The 17311-nt window shown below is 36.2% G+C and overlaps 1 protein-coding gene across 3 annotated transcripts in view; it reads left to right on the plus strand.

Annotated features, from left to right (window-relative positions):
- The window catches only part of LOC5578801 (probable basic-leucine zipper transcription factor J), a 76964-nt gene that overhangs the window by 35672 nt on the left and 23981 nt on the right, over positions 1–17311 (plus strand). The gene's annotated exons all lie outside the window — the stretch shown is intronic.

The raw sequence follows: 17311 nt of genomic DNA on the forward strand, positions 1-17311 counted from the left end.
ATAAGGCATTATTTACAGATGTGTAGACAACTGTAATATAAGTACCAAAATACATACCTTATATTTGATATAATTTTGCATTATAAAGGATTTTTCTATCATTCAAATCTAACATTTTTGTAAGTGAAATTTGCGAATTTACAAAGTTTTTGTACAATTTTTCATGCGCATCTTATATGGTCGGTGTTCTAGACTAGGACTAAGACTAGACTATGGCTTGGCCTACTACCAGTACTTCAATTCTGATTTTTATTATATATTTTTGATGCTAATGTTTTATCAAATAGACATTTTTCAATATTACAGTAAATATTTCAAATGTTTTCTTATTTGTAATGGTCTGAATACGCTTTTTTGAAGCCATTGAAAACTCTTGGCACAGTCTGACGCAAATTTATTTTGGAGAAATTTTTAAAAAGGACATACTGTTGAAATTGGGGAAAGTACCTTTTGAAATCATGTATTAATCTGGCTAAGGTTATTTTGATACCCCATTTTTAGATCCTGCGAGAATAATGCCCAGGATTTCATAATAGTCATACTCAGAATTATGCTAGACACCTAGTATTTTCATAATCCTGCATAGGATATTCTGAGAATCATGACTCGGAATGTGTGAAAATCCTGATGCGAAAATCTTAATCAGAATTAGATGAAAATTACAAGAATTATGCCTAGGATTCCTTCAAAATCTCATCCAATATGTACCAATATTCTACCTTGAAATGTTTGAGAATGCTGTTCAAGGATTTCCATTTGATGATTCTGTGAGAATCATTGAGAATCCAGTCCAAGATTTTGTGATAATACCGTTTTGATTCATATTACTAACACTTAAGACCTCAGTATAACACTTACAGTACTGGACAGAATAAAGTACGCATTGGCCGTTTTTCCATACAAAATGGTAAAGTTTGGAGATCTAAATCTCAGCTTTAAGTGGTCCGATTGATCTGAAATTTTCACCACAGCCTAGATATAACATAGATTTTACACTGCATTTGAAACACAATCTTTTAAATTATTGAAAATCTCTCAATTTGCAAAAAATTGCAAAATTTAATTTTTAAAATATTTTGAAAACAATCAGTTTTACCGAAAAATGATGTTCTGCAAACTTGTGTGTCTTATCAAATTGTACATTTCTGCAGAAGGACATATTGCTCTAAATATTTTCATTTAAACATTATTTTTTCTTTAAAATTTTGTCATTTTTATCAAAATTTGAGATTTGCGATAACTTTAAAGTTCGTTAATGATTAACTACGAATTTCTAGCCTAGCAAATTTGAAGTTACTTTCAAGCTGCGGTGAAAAAATCCGGTCAATCGGACTACTAGAAACCGAGATATAAGACTCCAAACTTGATCATTTTGTATTGAAAAACGGCCAATGCGTACTTTATTCTGTCCAGTACTGTAAGTATAACTCATAAACAAGTATAAAAATTAAATCATACAGTATGATTCCTCAACTCTATCAAGCTTTGAGAACACTTGGCTTTCGAATGGTTGGTGAAGATTTTTATTTTGTACTTTCAATAATTTGAAATACATAGCAATGCGTGGCCTTTTCATGATTCTTATTCCGGACGCTTCTTCACTTTTGTCTCATACTCCAAAATTTTAGTCAGAACGGTAATCTATTTTTTATAATCCAGTCATAAATTCTGCATAAATCACTCCCAGGAGTTGGTAAGCTTCATTTCTAGGGATTTGTGAGAATATTAGCATATGATTCTGTGAATTTTTTTTTTAGAATTTTAGCCTTTTAGCAATTACCGTAATCCGAGGGCGAATTGATCACTATTTTACAACTTTTTGTTGTGTTGTCCTTCGGAATTCAAATATTGTCAAATAAATTTCGACAAAATCAGTACTTCTTTGATCTTTATCAGTTTATGTAATCGACTTTTCATGAAATAATATTTAACATATCATAAAAATAGTTTAAATATCAAAAAAATAAAATGACACACTGCAGTGTACAGTGCAGTGGGGCGAAATTGATCATCATATAACAAAGCAAATTTGAGAATAAAAAAAATCCCTATTAACTAAATGGGTCTCCTGAATCTGAAAATGATGTCAAAATTCTTACAACTCGAGTATTTGATTATTTATTGCAAAATTTAACTTTGAAAATCTGCCTTTTACGCCTAAATGTAGGCTATTTTTTTTAAAATAAGCACATTATTTGAGAATAAACGGTTTCATGAGCAAAAATCTGTACTTGCTATGTTGTTCGATATCAAACATAAGTTCAGTAGTTCAAACTTAAGCTTACACAACATTTCAAGCACTTAAAATTGACATGTAGGCATAGCACCAGTGTATTGTTTAGCACCGACATTTCAAACTGTATAACTTACACCTTCAAAAAGTGTGAATATTTCTGTGGAAAAGTAAACTAGAAAACATGGAATGTCTGTGGTGCCAACGAAATCTTCAGCTTCTTTGGGAGGAAATGTTTTTTGATGCCGACCTGATCAAATTCACCCCAGTGATCAATTTGCCCCCGGATTACGGTCCTTTTGTTTGGCTTCATTAAAATTTAATTTTAAATTTGAAATAAAACTTGAATTCATAAACTAGGATTCGAATAAATTAAACAACTTTCGAGATAAAGTGTTAGCTTCAAACTAAATTAAGAATTAAAACAGTTAGCCTTGGTATCTTCTAACTTCAAGTTGGTAGGATAGTCAACAAGCCTGATTGAGAAGAATTCTGGAATCACTCGGAGGGCGGCACAAAATAAGTCCGCGGGCCTTACATTGGATAGCCCTGTCTCCTGAAATTAAAGGAAATTTCTTCTACGAGAAAATCATGGACCGACCGGGAATCAAGGCTACACACCTTCAGCATTGGTTTGCTCCAGCCGCGGATTTATCATGAGGTAACTTCCGCAGCTGAAGCAAACCAATAATAAGGAAGGAAATTGGCAAATTAATTGGGTAGCTTATGATTGGCTAAGAACATCACTCTATTGGATTCTACTGTAGGCATCAAGCTTAATAGTAATATTAGACTTTAGTTTAAAAAAAAAACAATGACACCGTTTTCAGCCATTTAGCTGCACAGACTGTAACTTAACACTAGACAACGAACAAGCATGCTCCAATGGTACAGCTGAGAAACATTCCAGACAAAAAGTTTCGATGACTGCAGCGGGAATCGAACCCACACCCCATGACACGATACGCTTAACTGCCTGACGACACTATCCGCACGGCCACGAAGCCCATTAATTTAGTGCCATGTTTGATTGTTGTTTCATTAAACATCGACAGTATTTTGTCTATCAGAATAAAACCTGTTAAAAAGAAGTGATTTTTCATCATCTGAAAGAGTGCCAAGGATCTGGGATCAAATTTCGTTCTACGTAAGGGGAATTGAAAGTAAAATGATCATCCTAATAAATGTTCATGTTTGCTTATGAAACTGTCAGACTGTTTCTAAATTTTTCAGAAATGAAGAAAGATATTTATGTCATGTAACAAGTTGACATTTTGTGATCGAAATAACATTATTATAATATTGAAAATTCCTTTCCACATAATCAATGTGTCAAACATGTGGGTAAAATGAACATGTAATGGGGGTGATATTAACATATACTTGGGGGTAAAATGTATGATGTAATATGAACATATGGTGGGGGCAAAATGAACACCATTCAAATTGCAAGGCTTGCGGTATAATTCTCGGAATCTGGTGATATTTTTCTGAATTTCCTTAATAAATCAAAATATTGTGAATCTATCTAGTTTTCTTCTGAAGATTCTTTTCAGATTGGAAAATAAAGATTCCTGAGGTAGCTTACACGAAAAAAACAATAATGTAGGCATTGAGAAAATGTACTGAGAAGCTTTTGCGCTTTTTTTTCCTAATTTAACAGAAATATGTCGTGCCGTATCATTAGTGCAACTGAAAAATAATTGAAAGATTTGTTGTAAATTGTATATTTTAAAGGAAATTTTATCGACTTCCATGGGCATAGAGCATCTTCATACTTGCTACTCAAGATAAGCTGAGAAGTAGGCTCTGTCCCAGTTGGAACGTAATGGCTGAAGGCGGAAAATATGAAGAAAATTCTCTATTTTTATCAATCATGGGAAACATGATCTAATCATTTTCTAGAAATCAATCAAGGAATATCTTGCAGAAATGTATACGGAAATTTGTCCAAAAACTTCTACAGAGTGTGCTTCGGCAGTTCTGTAGAGATTGTTCAACAGATCTACAAGAGATTCTTCCAGAAATTCTTTGAGAAAGCAAAAACATCCTCGGCCTTTGCTAGCAGCATGACGCTCGTGCTGTGTATGATGCTACCGGTATTGGGTTAACACATGAATTGTTCCAACAATTCTTTAGGAATCTTTTGATAGTTCTCCATACATATTCTAGTAATATTTCAAGAAATATTTCCCGGAATGCTGATTACAATTTATCCAAGTACATCTACATCTGGCTGTAGAAGTTTTGTAGGAATGATGTCGTGTTAAATCATGTGGAGAACAATCCTTTGACTATTCAGGTAATTTTGTGTGTAGAACATGTCCCACCCACTTCCCGCGCCATTGATTACGATGAAATGCGTTAGTGAATTATTGTTTCAGTGCATATTATAAATTATTATAATTTATAATAGTAAAAAAAACCGAGTCAGCGAATTTTCAAATATTGAATGAAAGTTAGTCAGAAAATACAATTCTCTTGGAGAAATATTTCAGGACTATATACCAATATCGCTCCGGATATTTTTGATAATCTTATTCGCGATTATGTAAGAATTGTGCCTTAAGATCCTGTCAACATTTCTGTGATAATCTTGTCTAATTTTTTGAATAAGTTTTAAGTAATACCACTGCCCAGCATTCTGTCAGCAGCCAACCTTTGATTCAATGAGATCGTGTTTGACCAATTCAGCCTTTTCACAACAATTGTTGCGCACATTTGGCGCTACATAACAGTTTTACCAATCAAGCTGGAAAATTTGTTTTGTGTCCCTAATGAAAAGTGCACTGGTGCGAGAATCTGATTTTTGCTCTATACTATTGTACATTTAAAATTAGTTTAGGGACAAAACTTATAAATAAAAATTCCACCTCTTAAGAATGAGGGTTCGTACTTTTTGGCTCGATGAAATTGAATACCCCGGGTAAGGTGAAACGACGTGTCATTTTGTTATATTGATGAAATTATAATTAAGTCATTTAATTTGCAAATTGGACCATGTTCTGTTAACTTATGTTTCTTCTGATGCCTTAGTTAGCCTTGTCATAACTTTCGCGGTCATGTTGAATGTGTTTAGATGCGATTCCACGTTCCTAGGTATAAAAGCCGCTGCCCGATTGGGGACAAATAATCAAGGAGGAGATCTAATGTTTGATTGATTATAAGCTTTTCAAATGTATCCAAATTTTGTGGGTTTTGTAAACGTGATATAAATGTTAACAGGCACTAAATGCACTTAATGGTAAGGTTCGATTCCATCTTCAGTCCGTGCAACGTTTTATGACTGTGCCACTGCCTTCTCCTATTTAGATGCAATTAAATTAACATTGAAGATTAACTGTCAAAAAATTCAAATTAGGTCAGTCAATTGTGGAATCACACATATTGTCATAAATCTGTTCGAAGTATTTAGATTATTTTGTTTACAATTGCTGCAACCAACAGATATCGCAAACTTTTACAACATCCTGAATTTGTTTTCTTGTGAACATTAATTAAAAATTGCCTTATCAAAATTGGAGCCCAATCGATTGCTGATTGGAAAAAAAAACCACTATTACAAAAAAAAATCCAACCAGCGTGCTAGTTTGATAAATGATTGTATGTCTCGCTTCCGAACGAGGCCATTTCTGCGTTATCTTACGCCGCATACAACCGTGCACTCTACCAATCGTGTCTCATGTAGAACGAAATGAATCAACCTTCTCGGGTAAGAGCTTTGCTTGTGCCACAGGCATATTACCTCGCACACGCAAACCAATCCCCCGTGTAGGTCCGGTTGTTATCGTGAGTAGCTACCGACGACCATTATATAGGTATATAGACTTACAAGGTCAGGTCTACGAAAGTAATAACATCGGTAGTTCATCAACCAGTAATTACCGCCATGTGCACCCCGAACCGAAAGAGCACGGGAGCTACCTCAGTCCTACGTCAATGCATGTGGAAAATTGTCCGCCATTTCATCGACGGCCACCTAGCCGCCAGTCGTAATCTGGAACCCGCATCCCATTCCATAGTATGCACTTGTACTCGTCCATGCAGTTCATTGCATCAACTGCCTCTCCGCCGAACCAATGGTGTGACCCTTCGATTGCAGCAAGTGGTTGCGAAGAAACAAAAATTACGTAATCTATAGCTAGCGATTAATGAACTAGAGCGACACGCCTGGCGACAACGGTGTAGGAATCTCGTTCGTTCAACAAGCGCTTAGCGGGGCTTTAGCTTCACTGAACTGTGATTAGCACTACTGCTCTCGATTATCCGTGAACGATGCCCGTCTTATTGCAAATTCACATTTTCTTAAAAGATGATTCATGCAATACTAAACCATCTGGACCTGGATTTGAGTGCATTTGTAGAATTAGGAAACTTGGAGAGTTCTTGAAACGCAAACTTCGACCGGACGGCGAGTGCGTTTTCAAGGATGTGTGAGTGCGGGATTGCGTTAGAGCTTTTTGGTAACAGAGGTACAGTTAACGGAGATTTCTGTGAACGATTTTCAGAGAATACAGTCACGTTTTCTGAGTGCGGTAGTGTTCAAAAATATAAAATCGGTGTCGGGATACAACACAAAATTTGCTCGATCATTACTTTATATCTTGTAAAATCTTTGTTTTTTCTTGTTTGAAGAGACCGATTATGCGTCCGTACACAATTTTGCGTGAATCGTTTTTACCGTGATGAATCAATTAAATCAAAGATTATAATCGACGTTCGTCATTCTGGAGGGGCCAATCGGTTTACCCACGTTTCTCATAAACAGGAACAATAAAGGTCTGATTCTCCGCAAGTTGTATAATTGGGCTGATAAGCTTATTGTTGTTCCTCAGATCCGCAGATTCGCGTTGATGTATTATAAACGCGTTTATAGTATAAGTAAAAAAATAAGTGGGCGATTCTAGCGAGAAAATGAAACTCCAACCGTATTGGTATGCAGTAAGTTGAGGAACTCCCATGCGATAACGCATGATTATTTTGCAATTTGATGAAATCCCCCAGGACAAGAGCACACTCCTTGATAAGCGATTGGCGTTGATCAAGCACCGGTCAAGGTCAAGTTAATTGATACACAGCACAAAGTACATAACGTCTCATTGATGTTAATATCAGTTAAGGTGGAACGGCTTCTAATCCAAATTCAATGAACCAAAACAAAAAAGGCACAAGTCTTATAGAGCAATAGAAATAGAGAAGAGAGCAATATTTACTTTGGGCTCATGCACTATTAGAAAGATCAAAATAAGAAGACCAAGTTCATATGGGCACAAGTAGGTCATTGTGACGGACATCTTACAATTCTGAGATATTTCACCATAAGAATTCTCGACTTTTTTAGTATATCTTTTTCATTTTATAAGCAGAGTACTTCAATACAGCACATATATTTTTCTTTTTTTGCAATACGCCCCCACTCGAACATGTTACTCAGCTTATAAGCGGTTTCTTCAACATCGCTTAGGCCATAAACCTAGTTTAACCATATGGGTAAGCGTGGTTTACGGCTTAAGCGAAGGTGAAGAAATCGGCCCTTAATGTTGTAAATGTAATTTCATAGGAAAGTTGATGGAAAATCTAGTTTGAAAAGATCCTGTAAAGTAGTTGGTATCCAGACTAGACACCTTAAGAATCATATTTGCGGACAATTATTACGGTGTTCATTATTAAGGTGTCCATTATTGAGGTGTCTTCTTCTTATTTTCATTGCATGATTGATACCACGATTGATGAAATCCATGAAAAATGAATGTATTTGGTGACACTTGTGCAAAAATCACAAAGATATCATGTACAAATCAAGCTGTCCGAAACTGGGGGACAGGAACTTCTAGACCAAAATAGTATTTTGATCAGAGTTAGTTCAAATATGGTACAAAGCTAATTCTTATTTTTAAATTATAATGGTTTTCCATTATGCTCGCAAGATCTTAATTATTTTCCCATGTTCAAAATCATTATTAAATAAGTTCAAATTTAAGGCGATACGTCAATTTTCTTTCTTTTTTTCAAACATATCTGCTTTTCCAAAAAAAGCGTGCATATTTCAAAGATGTGTTATTCTATGCATACATTACTCTCTATAATAGCTTCCTTTTCTTAAAATACATCATCTTGATTGGACCATGATTTCTCAATTTTCCGACCATGTCCGGTATTAAGTGCTGTCCGATACTGAGGGATCTCCCCCTACGCCATTTGTAAAAAAAATTGTTTGAGACAAAGATCAATTTCACCCGCGATTCGTCTCGTAACTGTTCCAACTATTTCTCCAGTTACTTCTCAAGCAGATCTTCGAAAGACACCTACGGGAGTTCTTCCATGAAAAATCCACAAAGATCTATTCCAGGGTTTAAAAAAACAGCGAAACCTTCAAATGTTCCCCATGACAGGGCTGGCAGCGAGTCTCTTTTTAGTGACTTGATCACTTTTTTCGACCTGGTCACTAAAAAGTCATCATTTGAAACAAAAAGTCACTGAAGACCCTTTTTCTGAAACATGGTTACTGAAGTCACTATTTTTGTGATCTGCTGATAATAAAATTTAAGGCTAGGCCAGCTTTTCAAACTCAAGCAGTAAGAGAGATATTTGTTATTAAAACTGCCTTCTGCCATCTAATAAACAGATTTTTTCAAAGCACGATTTAAATCTCTATTGTTTGCATTATAATCTATGTCATTTTTAGGATCGTAGAACAGGTAAACCGTGAGGTTTACTTATTGAAACCAGGGATGCCAGGTGAATTTTTTAAATGTCTTCCAATTGCACGGAAAAATGTCTTCCAACGTCTTCCACTTTAAAATTTCCAATTATCATGGTAACTTAAGGGCAACTTAAACGGTGGTCTATTTTTTGGTCCAAATTTATTCCAAACTAGTGGTCCCGGCAAACTTCGTCTTGCCATCAAGTAGACCGTTGGAAAACGCAATGGAACGTCATCCCATTTAAATGACAGTTGCGTTCGTTTCCGTTTTTCCTACTTTCCCGGTGAGTATTCTAAACTTTCTATACACACAAACACGTCGGAACACTTCACAAATATTTTAATGAAAGAATTTTGAAAATCCGATAGCCCGTTCTCAAGCCATTTCGTGACATACAAACACCATTCCATTTTTATTTATATAGATATGTCAAAATTAATTAGACCAGTAAAATAAACCAAACCGCCCGCGCTTGCACCGATGTTGTATTTTTTTCTGATCAATTTCAAACGTGGTCACAAAAACAAACATGTTGGTGATGCTTCGAAAAGGCGAAATTCAAGCTGAATCGCTAGAGAATTTCTGTAGAAATTCACGTAAGAACCACCGGAGGAATGCGCATTAAATATATCGCGAAATTTTCAAAGGAGATCCTGGCAAAGTTCATTCATTATGAAATTTCTGGCGGACTTAGGAATTCTTGGCGTTTTGCATATTGGAACTCCTGATGGAACTTATCATTTCCGGAGGAACTATGACCTACGAGACTGACTTAGGAATTCTTGATGGAACTCCCGATAAGAATTTTTGAGGAACTTCTGGGAACGAAATCCTCAAAAAATTTTGTGGGATCTCCTAGAGGAATTAATGGAAGGACTCCCGGGTGGATTCTGGAAAATTCCTAGAAGTATTCCTGTAGGAACACCTGGCGGTATACCTGCACACACTTCGGTAGAATTCTTGATGGAGCTGCCAGTGGGATTATTGTAGCATCTCGCAGAGAAATTCCTGGAGGAACTCCGGCAAAATTCGGAAGAAACTTCGAATGAGCTTTGGAAGGAACTTCTAAGGGATTTTCGGTGGAGTTCCTAAGGAAATCCCGCAGAATTTCAAAGGAGTTACTGGATAAGCTCCAAAGAAATACCCGGAAGAATTTCGAGGCATTCGCAGTAGAGCTCCGAAGGAATTCCAGGCGGGGTTCTGAACGAAATCCCATGAGATATTGCTATTGGAATTCCCCTGAGGAATTCATGGATAAAATACCCGGGGGAGTTCTTGGGGAATATCTTCGGTGAAATCTTTGAAATTCCCGTAGGAAATCCCTGGAGGAAATGCCCAAGGAATTTCTTAATAAAAATAATCGAGACGAATTTCTGGACGCAATCCCCGGAGGAATTGCTTTTGAAATTCCCCTGAGGAATTCCTGACGAAAATCCCCGGAGAAGAGCTTGAAGATTTCCCCGGAGGAATCGTTGAAATATCCGGAGGAATTCTTGGAGGAAATCTCCGGAGAAATTCCTAGTGTACATACCCTGCCGAAGGACTGGAGAAAAACTCCGCATGAATGCTCTGAAAACATCCATGAAGGAATTTCTGAAAAAATCCCCGGAGGAATTCCTCAATGAAACCCCCGAAAAAAAATTCTGGACGAAATGCCCAGAGGGATTCTTGGAGAGAATCCCCGAAGGTTTTCTGGGGGAAATCCCTGGATGAGTTATTAGAAAAAATCCTCGAAGGTATTCCTGGAGGAAATCCCCTAAGGAATTCCTGAAGGAAATCCTCGTAGAAGTTCTTGAGGGAAAACCCCGGAGAATTTCATGGAAAAAATCCTCAAAGGAAATATTGAACGAAATCCTCGGAGAAAATGCTATTGAAAATCCACTGAAGAGCTCTAGGGCTATATCCCCGAAGGAATCCTTAGAGGCAATCCAAAGAAGAATTTCTTTGGGGGGCCTCCAAAGAAATTCTTGCAGGGACTTCGAAGCAATTTCTGGAGGAACTGCGGAATAATGTTAAGGGAAACTCCGAAGAAATTCCTAAAGGAACTATGGAAGAAATCCCGGAAGAACTCTGGAGCATACCCTGGAGGATCTCCAAAGGAAATCCTGAATGATATCTAAGAAATTTATGGAGGAAATCCGATGAATTTCTGAGGGAACACTGAAAGAATTCTATGAAAATCCATGGAAAACCCCGTAGAAGTTCTTGGTGGAGCTCCGAAGGAGTTCCCGTAGTAACTACTACAGAATTCTCGGACAAACTTTGAAGAAACTCCAGACAGACCTTCGAAGGAATTCCCGGCAAGTATTCTAAAAAAAAAGAAATCCTGAGGACTCTAAAGGAATTCCAAGAGAAACTACGAAGTTAATTCTGGAGGAAGTACGAAGAAATTCTGAAGACATCTCCGGTGGTGCAAATCCCTAGAGGAATTCCTGGAGGAAATCTCCGGATAAATTCTCTGAAAAAAAAACCTTCAGAAAACTTCTGGAGAAAATACCCTGATCAATTTCTTAATGGATTACCCGGAGAAAGTGCTGGACGAAATCCACGGAGGAATTGCTATTGGAATTCCTGACGAAAATCGTCGGAGGAATTTTTGAAGAAATCTCCGGGAGAACCCTTGAATTCTCCAAAGGAATCATTGGAAAAAATCCTGGAGATAATTCTCGGAGGAATTCCTGGAGGAAATCTCAGAAGGAAAAAAAAATCTTGACGAAATTCCGAAACGAAATCCCAGGATGTATTGCTAAATTGCTGAAGGAAATCTTTAAAAAAAATTCGGAACGAGATCCCCGGAAGAATTCTTGAAGAAAATCCACAAAGGTTTTCTGGAGGAATGCTGGGAAAAAATCTCCGGATGAATCTCTGATGAAAACCCCGAAGAAATTCCTGGAGGAATTCCCCGGAGGAGTTTTTGGGGGAAAACCCCGGAGAAATCCATGGGAAAAATCCTCAGAAGAAATCTTGGATGAAGCTCTAGGAGAAAAAATGCTATTAAAATCCACTGAGGCGTTCTAGCGGGATATCTCCGAAAGAATCCCTGGAGGAGTTCTCCTGAGGAAGTCTCTGTAGAAAATTCTCTTAAAAATACCTGTAAGAAATCCCCGGAGAAATTCCTGGAGGAAATTTACGGAGAAATTCCAGGTTGAAAATTGGTAGTTAGTAGCAAAACAAATTCGATGAATTTAAATATTTGTCATCACAGAAACTCCAGATAGACGGTGGTAATTTTTTTTACAGCGGCTTTTTGTTCTCTTTGCATTAATCTATGAAAGCTTCTGAAAAAAAAAACTCCTCAGAGATAGGGGAAAAGCACTAATTTACGACCCATGAGAAATCTGTGCCAATATTCGGATTTTCATAAAAAGTCAAAATCATATGAATGGGTCGAAAATCTTCCCCTAATTGTTTAAAATCTAGAATTTCTTACAAAACTCCAAAAATTGCAGGAATAATTTGAAGAAACTTCTATAACTATTCATGGAGGTATCACCAGTGGTATCTCTAGACGGATTTGTGAACGAAAACTTGCCTTTATTTCATTGGAAATTCTCGGTGCAGTGTAAGTCAAATTTTAAAACGGTATACCTTTTATATTCTGAAAAGTCTTTGGAAGTAATCCAAAACATTCCATAACGGAATTATGGATAGTATTCCAGGATGAAATGCCAAAAGAATTGTTTAAAGAATCTTTAGAGAAATGTTCAAAGTTATGACAAGTGAAATTCTAGAATAAACAATTGAAGATTATATATAAACTTAAAAAACTCTGTTTTTGAAAAAAAAAATCTTGTTTAGTTTTTGAAATAATTTTTTTTTTGGAGAAAACTTTGGAATATGGATTAGAATTTTGGTGAACTTCAGGAAATCTCCAAGAACTGTTCCATAGAAAAAAATAATTCTTATTAAATGCATGTTGATTCTCTTCAAAAAAATTAAGACACTTTTAATTAGCATACTTGTTTATTTTTGCATTGCTCATGATGTGTGTATTTTAATCAGCTTTAAAATTCATGGAACGGAATTTCAATTTCAAAGCACTTTTTATTGCACCTTTACTTCTGGTTGTTCAGGATTTCTCTAGGACTTCCCATGTGTATATTAGCAATGTACTGCAGGGCTCGTTCCAAAGCATCTCCCAAAAAAAATTCTCTATATTCCATTGGGCAATTTATCCGAGAATTTTGGTAAGGATTTCTAGCAAGATCATACTTCTATGATATTTAAAAAAAAATGATAAAAAATTGATTTACAAGTTCTTAAAAAGAGAAACTCAAAAATTATCCAGATCGTCTTAAGAATTTGCAAAAAGATTTTTGCGGGATTTTCACTAGAATTGTTTTAATTAGTTTCATCCTAAAGTATCTAGAATACTCCACGGATTTTTTTGAAACATACCTAAGAGTATTCTTAAACAAATCTGAAATAATATCATGGACATTTATTAAGGATATTTTTGCAGATATTGTTTGAAATATTGTCAAACAATTGTTGAAGAAATTCTGAAGGAGTTTCCGGAGAAACCAGTGGAAAAAATCTAGACAGATATCCCGAAAGTCCCTGGGATAATTTCAGAATCAACGATTGTAGCAATCTCAGGATTCGTAAAAAAAAATACATGAGAATCACTGAAACAGATTTTAGAAAAAATCATTGTAGGAATCCCTGAATACCTTTGATGAATAATATTTAAATGAATTACTAAAATGTTTTGACAAATCTCTGCAAGAGTTTATAGGAGAAACTCTGGAAGAATCCTTGCAGGAGTTCTCAGATTAATATCTAAAGAAATCAGTGGAGTATTTTCAATGTAATTCGGAGAGGGATAGCTAAAGATAGAGTAAGTTGTGCAAAAATCTTATAGAAGCGATTCTGTATTTTTCAACTCACATGTTTTTTTTTTTTAATTTAGGGATTTTAAAACTGCCAATAATTTAAAATTGTCTTCCAAATGTCTTCGCAAATTCTGAAAAGTCTTTCAAAAATCTATCGTCTTCCAAATGTCTTCCACACTACTCAAATGTCTTCCAATGGAATACATGTCTTCCAACCTGGCATCCCTGATTGAAACAATCAGTTGAAATGTAGATATTTTAAGTAAGCATGGAATCATTTTCTAATTACTTATGTACAACTTTCATCAAATTCGACATGTCTCGAGTTCGTCAAAAATCAATTGTGTTTTGGAGTTAATGTTTATGGGGACGAAAAAGTTCGAAATCACAGAAATTTTTTCAAAATTTCAGCCTAGTTTTCTATTTTGTGCTGTTGAATATTAGATTCTGTCAGAATTTTTTCGGAATATTCTGAAATTCATTCATATATTTTTTATTTAAAAAATTCGCCATAAAGTTGTCTACAATCAAAAATGTTCCCTCAAAGTATTCCACATATTTATAAAAAAAATGGTTCAAGTAATTCGTTTCGAGACGGACCTGGTGTTGTGGTTAGAACACACGTTTCTCACGCCGAGGACCTGGGATCGAATCGCATCCGCGAGATAGTCACTAAAAATCAGTGACGGCATCCTTCCGAAGGGAAGTAAAGCCGTTGGTTCGGGATGAACTTGTGGGCTTCGTAGATTTATCGAATAATCTCTTAAGTTTATTTTTATACATTATTCAAAGATGCCATTTAGGGTTACCATCAATAGGGTAGGCTTCATTCGTCAATCTTTACAATAATTATTTCAGCAAGAACACTTGTAGATTTCCTCAAGTGTCTAGATATTCTATGAGAGATACTTGCCAAACTTACCTCCAACAGGAATTCAACGGGAGCTTCTCAAGAAGTTTAAACAGAATTTATATAAGGGATTTCTTTAGAATCAAATAAATTTTTAGGAGGTTTCTGAAATATTTTCGTGATGGACGTGGAGGAATTTTCAGAGATTTTCCTGGAAGAATTCCTGGAAAAAATAATCACAGAATTTCTGGAAAAATCACCAGAATAATTGCTGCAGGAATCTCGAAGTATTTTACGGAGATTAGCGATATCACTGTTGATTTAATTCTGGAAGAAATCCTAAGGAAACCCTAGGAGAATTTAGGGAAGAATCAGTGATGAATTCCTTAAAAAATCCCTGGAAGTATCTGTGGATTGATATTTTGAAGTATTTTGATTGGAATTCCTAGTTTAATTCATGTTTCTTCAAGAGTCATAGACCTGAACCGTAGAATGTTGGAGAATTTTTTAGAAAAATATGACTGGTTGAATCCTGAACCAAAATCTTTCAAGGTTCACTCTTGTAGGATTAAGATTTTTTAAGGAAAAAAACTATTACGTCAGTGACATTCTCAGACACAAATATGAAGACAAAGTCTTATCCCAATCATTTTTTTTATTCTTCGTCATAGCATATAGTTATTTATGTAAATATCTATCTGAGCCAAATCAAGTCCAGCCAATCTATTTGTTCCATCACTACAACGCTCTGACCGGTGACCGGTTTTTCGCTCATTTCTCCTCCACGGCCAATTCCCCACACACATTTTACTTTCAGTATTGAAAGTCAAGTCGACATACTAGACAGACCGCACGGTGTATATGTCGCATGCATAGCCTACTATGTTCTGTGCGTAGTAAACCGGTATTTCTACGACCACCAAGACATACGATAGGTCGCGAGCGCTCGATAAAGACCGGCGGCGGCTATCGTCTATCGCAGCAATGTGTGACATTCAAACAATACAACGATGGTTGTTTTAATGAACGCGAGACTTCCATTAAGTTCTCTTCTACAATATTGGACATTACATTTGCATCTTTTTCGATTTTCCATACAAAATCGTCAATATTGGAGGGTTAGATCTAAGTCATTTATGGAGCGATTAGGATGAAATTTTCACAGTTCAGACATAACTCGATTTTTAAAATATATACTCTACACTTCGATTAATACCCTAACAACAATTACATACGTCGCGCTTTTTGTAAAAGCTAGCTGTAATTATCGAAAGAGAGCCAAAGAGGAGAGAATCTCTCAATGTTAGATAAGATTTATTTTTGTGATAGGACGTTTATAAAAGTTCAGCAAGAAATCAATCCATAAATAACTTCTGAGGTCCAACTCTTTAAACTTGACAATTATGTATGGAAAATCGAAAAAGTCGAAAATATTTTGTCCAATACTGTATGTGTGCCTGATTCTTCTCAAGCTATCATTGTTCGCTGCTGATAAAAAAGCACGTGGCTGGAGACTGTCGACGTATGCAAACTGTGGTGGAGGCTGTTGTTCAGGTTTAAATTCGAAAGGCAACCTGTTTTGGACTCGGTGGAGACCGCCGGGGAGCCGTTCTCTCGCTCCAATCTTGACGCTCCCAACTGAGAGAGACGTTGTGGATTGGCAATTCGCGAAGTTATATGACGCAACTTTCCTGCAAGGAGATTGTATACTAGACTTATAGTTGTGCCTGGCGAGGCGACAATCGATTCATGTCAATTCCCATCAGAAGGAAAAAAATCGTTGGTAAAACTATTCCGACGAAGACTTGCCCACCCGTCTATCACCGGTAAATGGGTCACGGGCGGTAGTGAAGCTCGCACGGAGGTCCAGTTTTGTGAAAATCTAACAAAATTCAATATCAAAACATGGTTTTAAGTTTGAAAACAAAGTTAAACATTCATAAACAACATCTTAAATCAAATATCAAATATGTAGTTCAAATCTGTTGTTCTGTGAAAACCAAAATGATGGTGACAATAGAAAATATGCCTATAATAGGGGCTGCAACCCTAAATTATACTCCACAACAGTATTCATGGATGAAAACAGTTAATATAGAATTTTTTTTGTCATTTCTGGACCACTGTGTCTGGTTTGTGTAGAGTGAGTGTCTGCTTGCCTTATTACAGCATGTATGACTGGCATACGAAATCCAACGCCGCGATTGTAACGGGACTTGGAATTCTTCTGAATATTTTCACTTCCCGCCAATCGTGTGTGTAAATATTTTGTTTGGAAATTTGGGATGAGAAGCGAACGAAATGCGATCTGACTGATGATTTAGTCATTGCTGCTTGGCACGATCAGTTTGAAGTGTATTTCGGGTTTTTATTATTAAACCTACTTATCAAACGTACTGCACTTCATAACTTACGCAACATTGTTTAAGACACTAAACTTTATCAGAAATTTGGAATAATTGCAAGTTTTAACGAGGAGAAAGTCGTTCTTCCATTCCAATTCGTTTTTGTCGACTTACGACCCGATTATTATTATGAAGGTTGTACGGATCGCAAAATGTAATACGTTCGCTTAAAGGCGCAACCACTGCAGCGGTAAAACCGAAACGGTACCAGAGCATCGAATTAGTTGTTTTGCGTTACATGTTGTGATCTTTTTTGTTCGGTTTATTTTTTGAGCTGCAACTCA

The sequence above is a fragment of the Aedes aegypti genome, chromosome 3 (genome assembly GCF_002204515.2).
Source record: "Aedes aegypti strain LVP_AGWG chromosome 3, AaegL5.0 Primary Assembly, whole genome shotgun sequence".
Taxonomy (NCBI): Eukaryota; Metazoa; Arthropoda; class Insecta; order Diptera; family Culicidae; genus Aedes; species Aedes aegypti.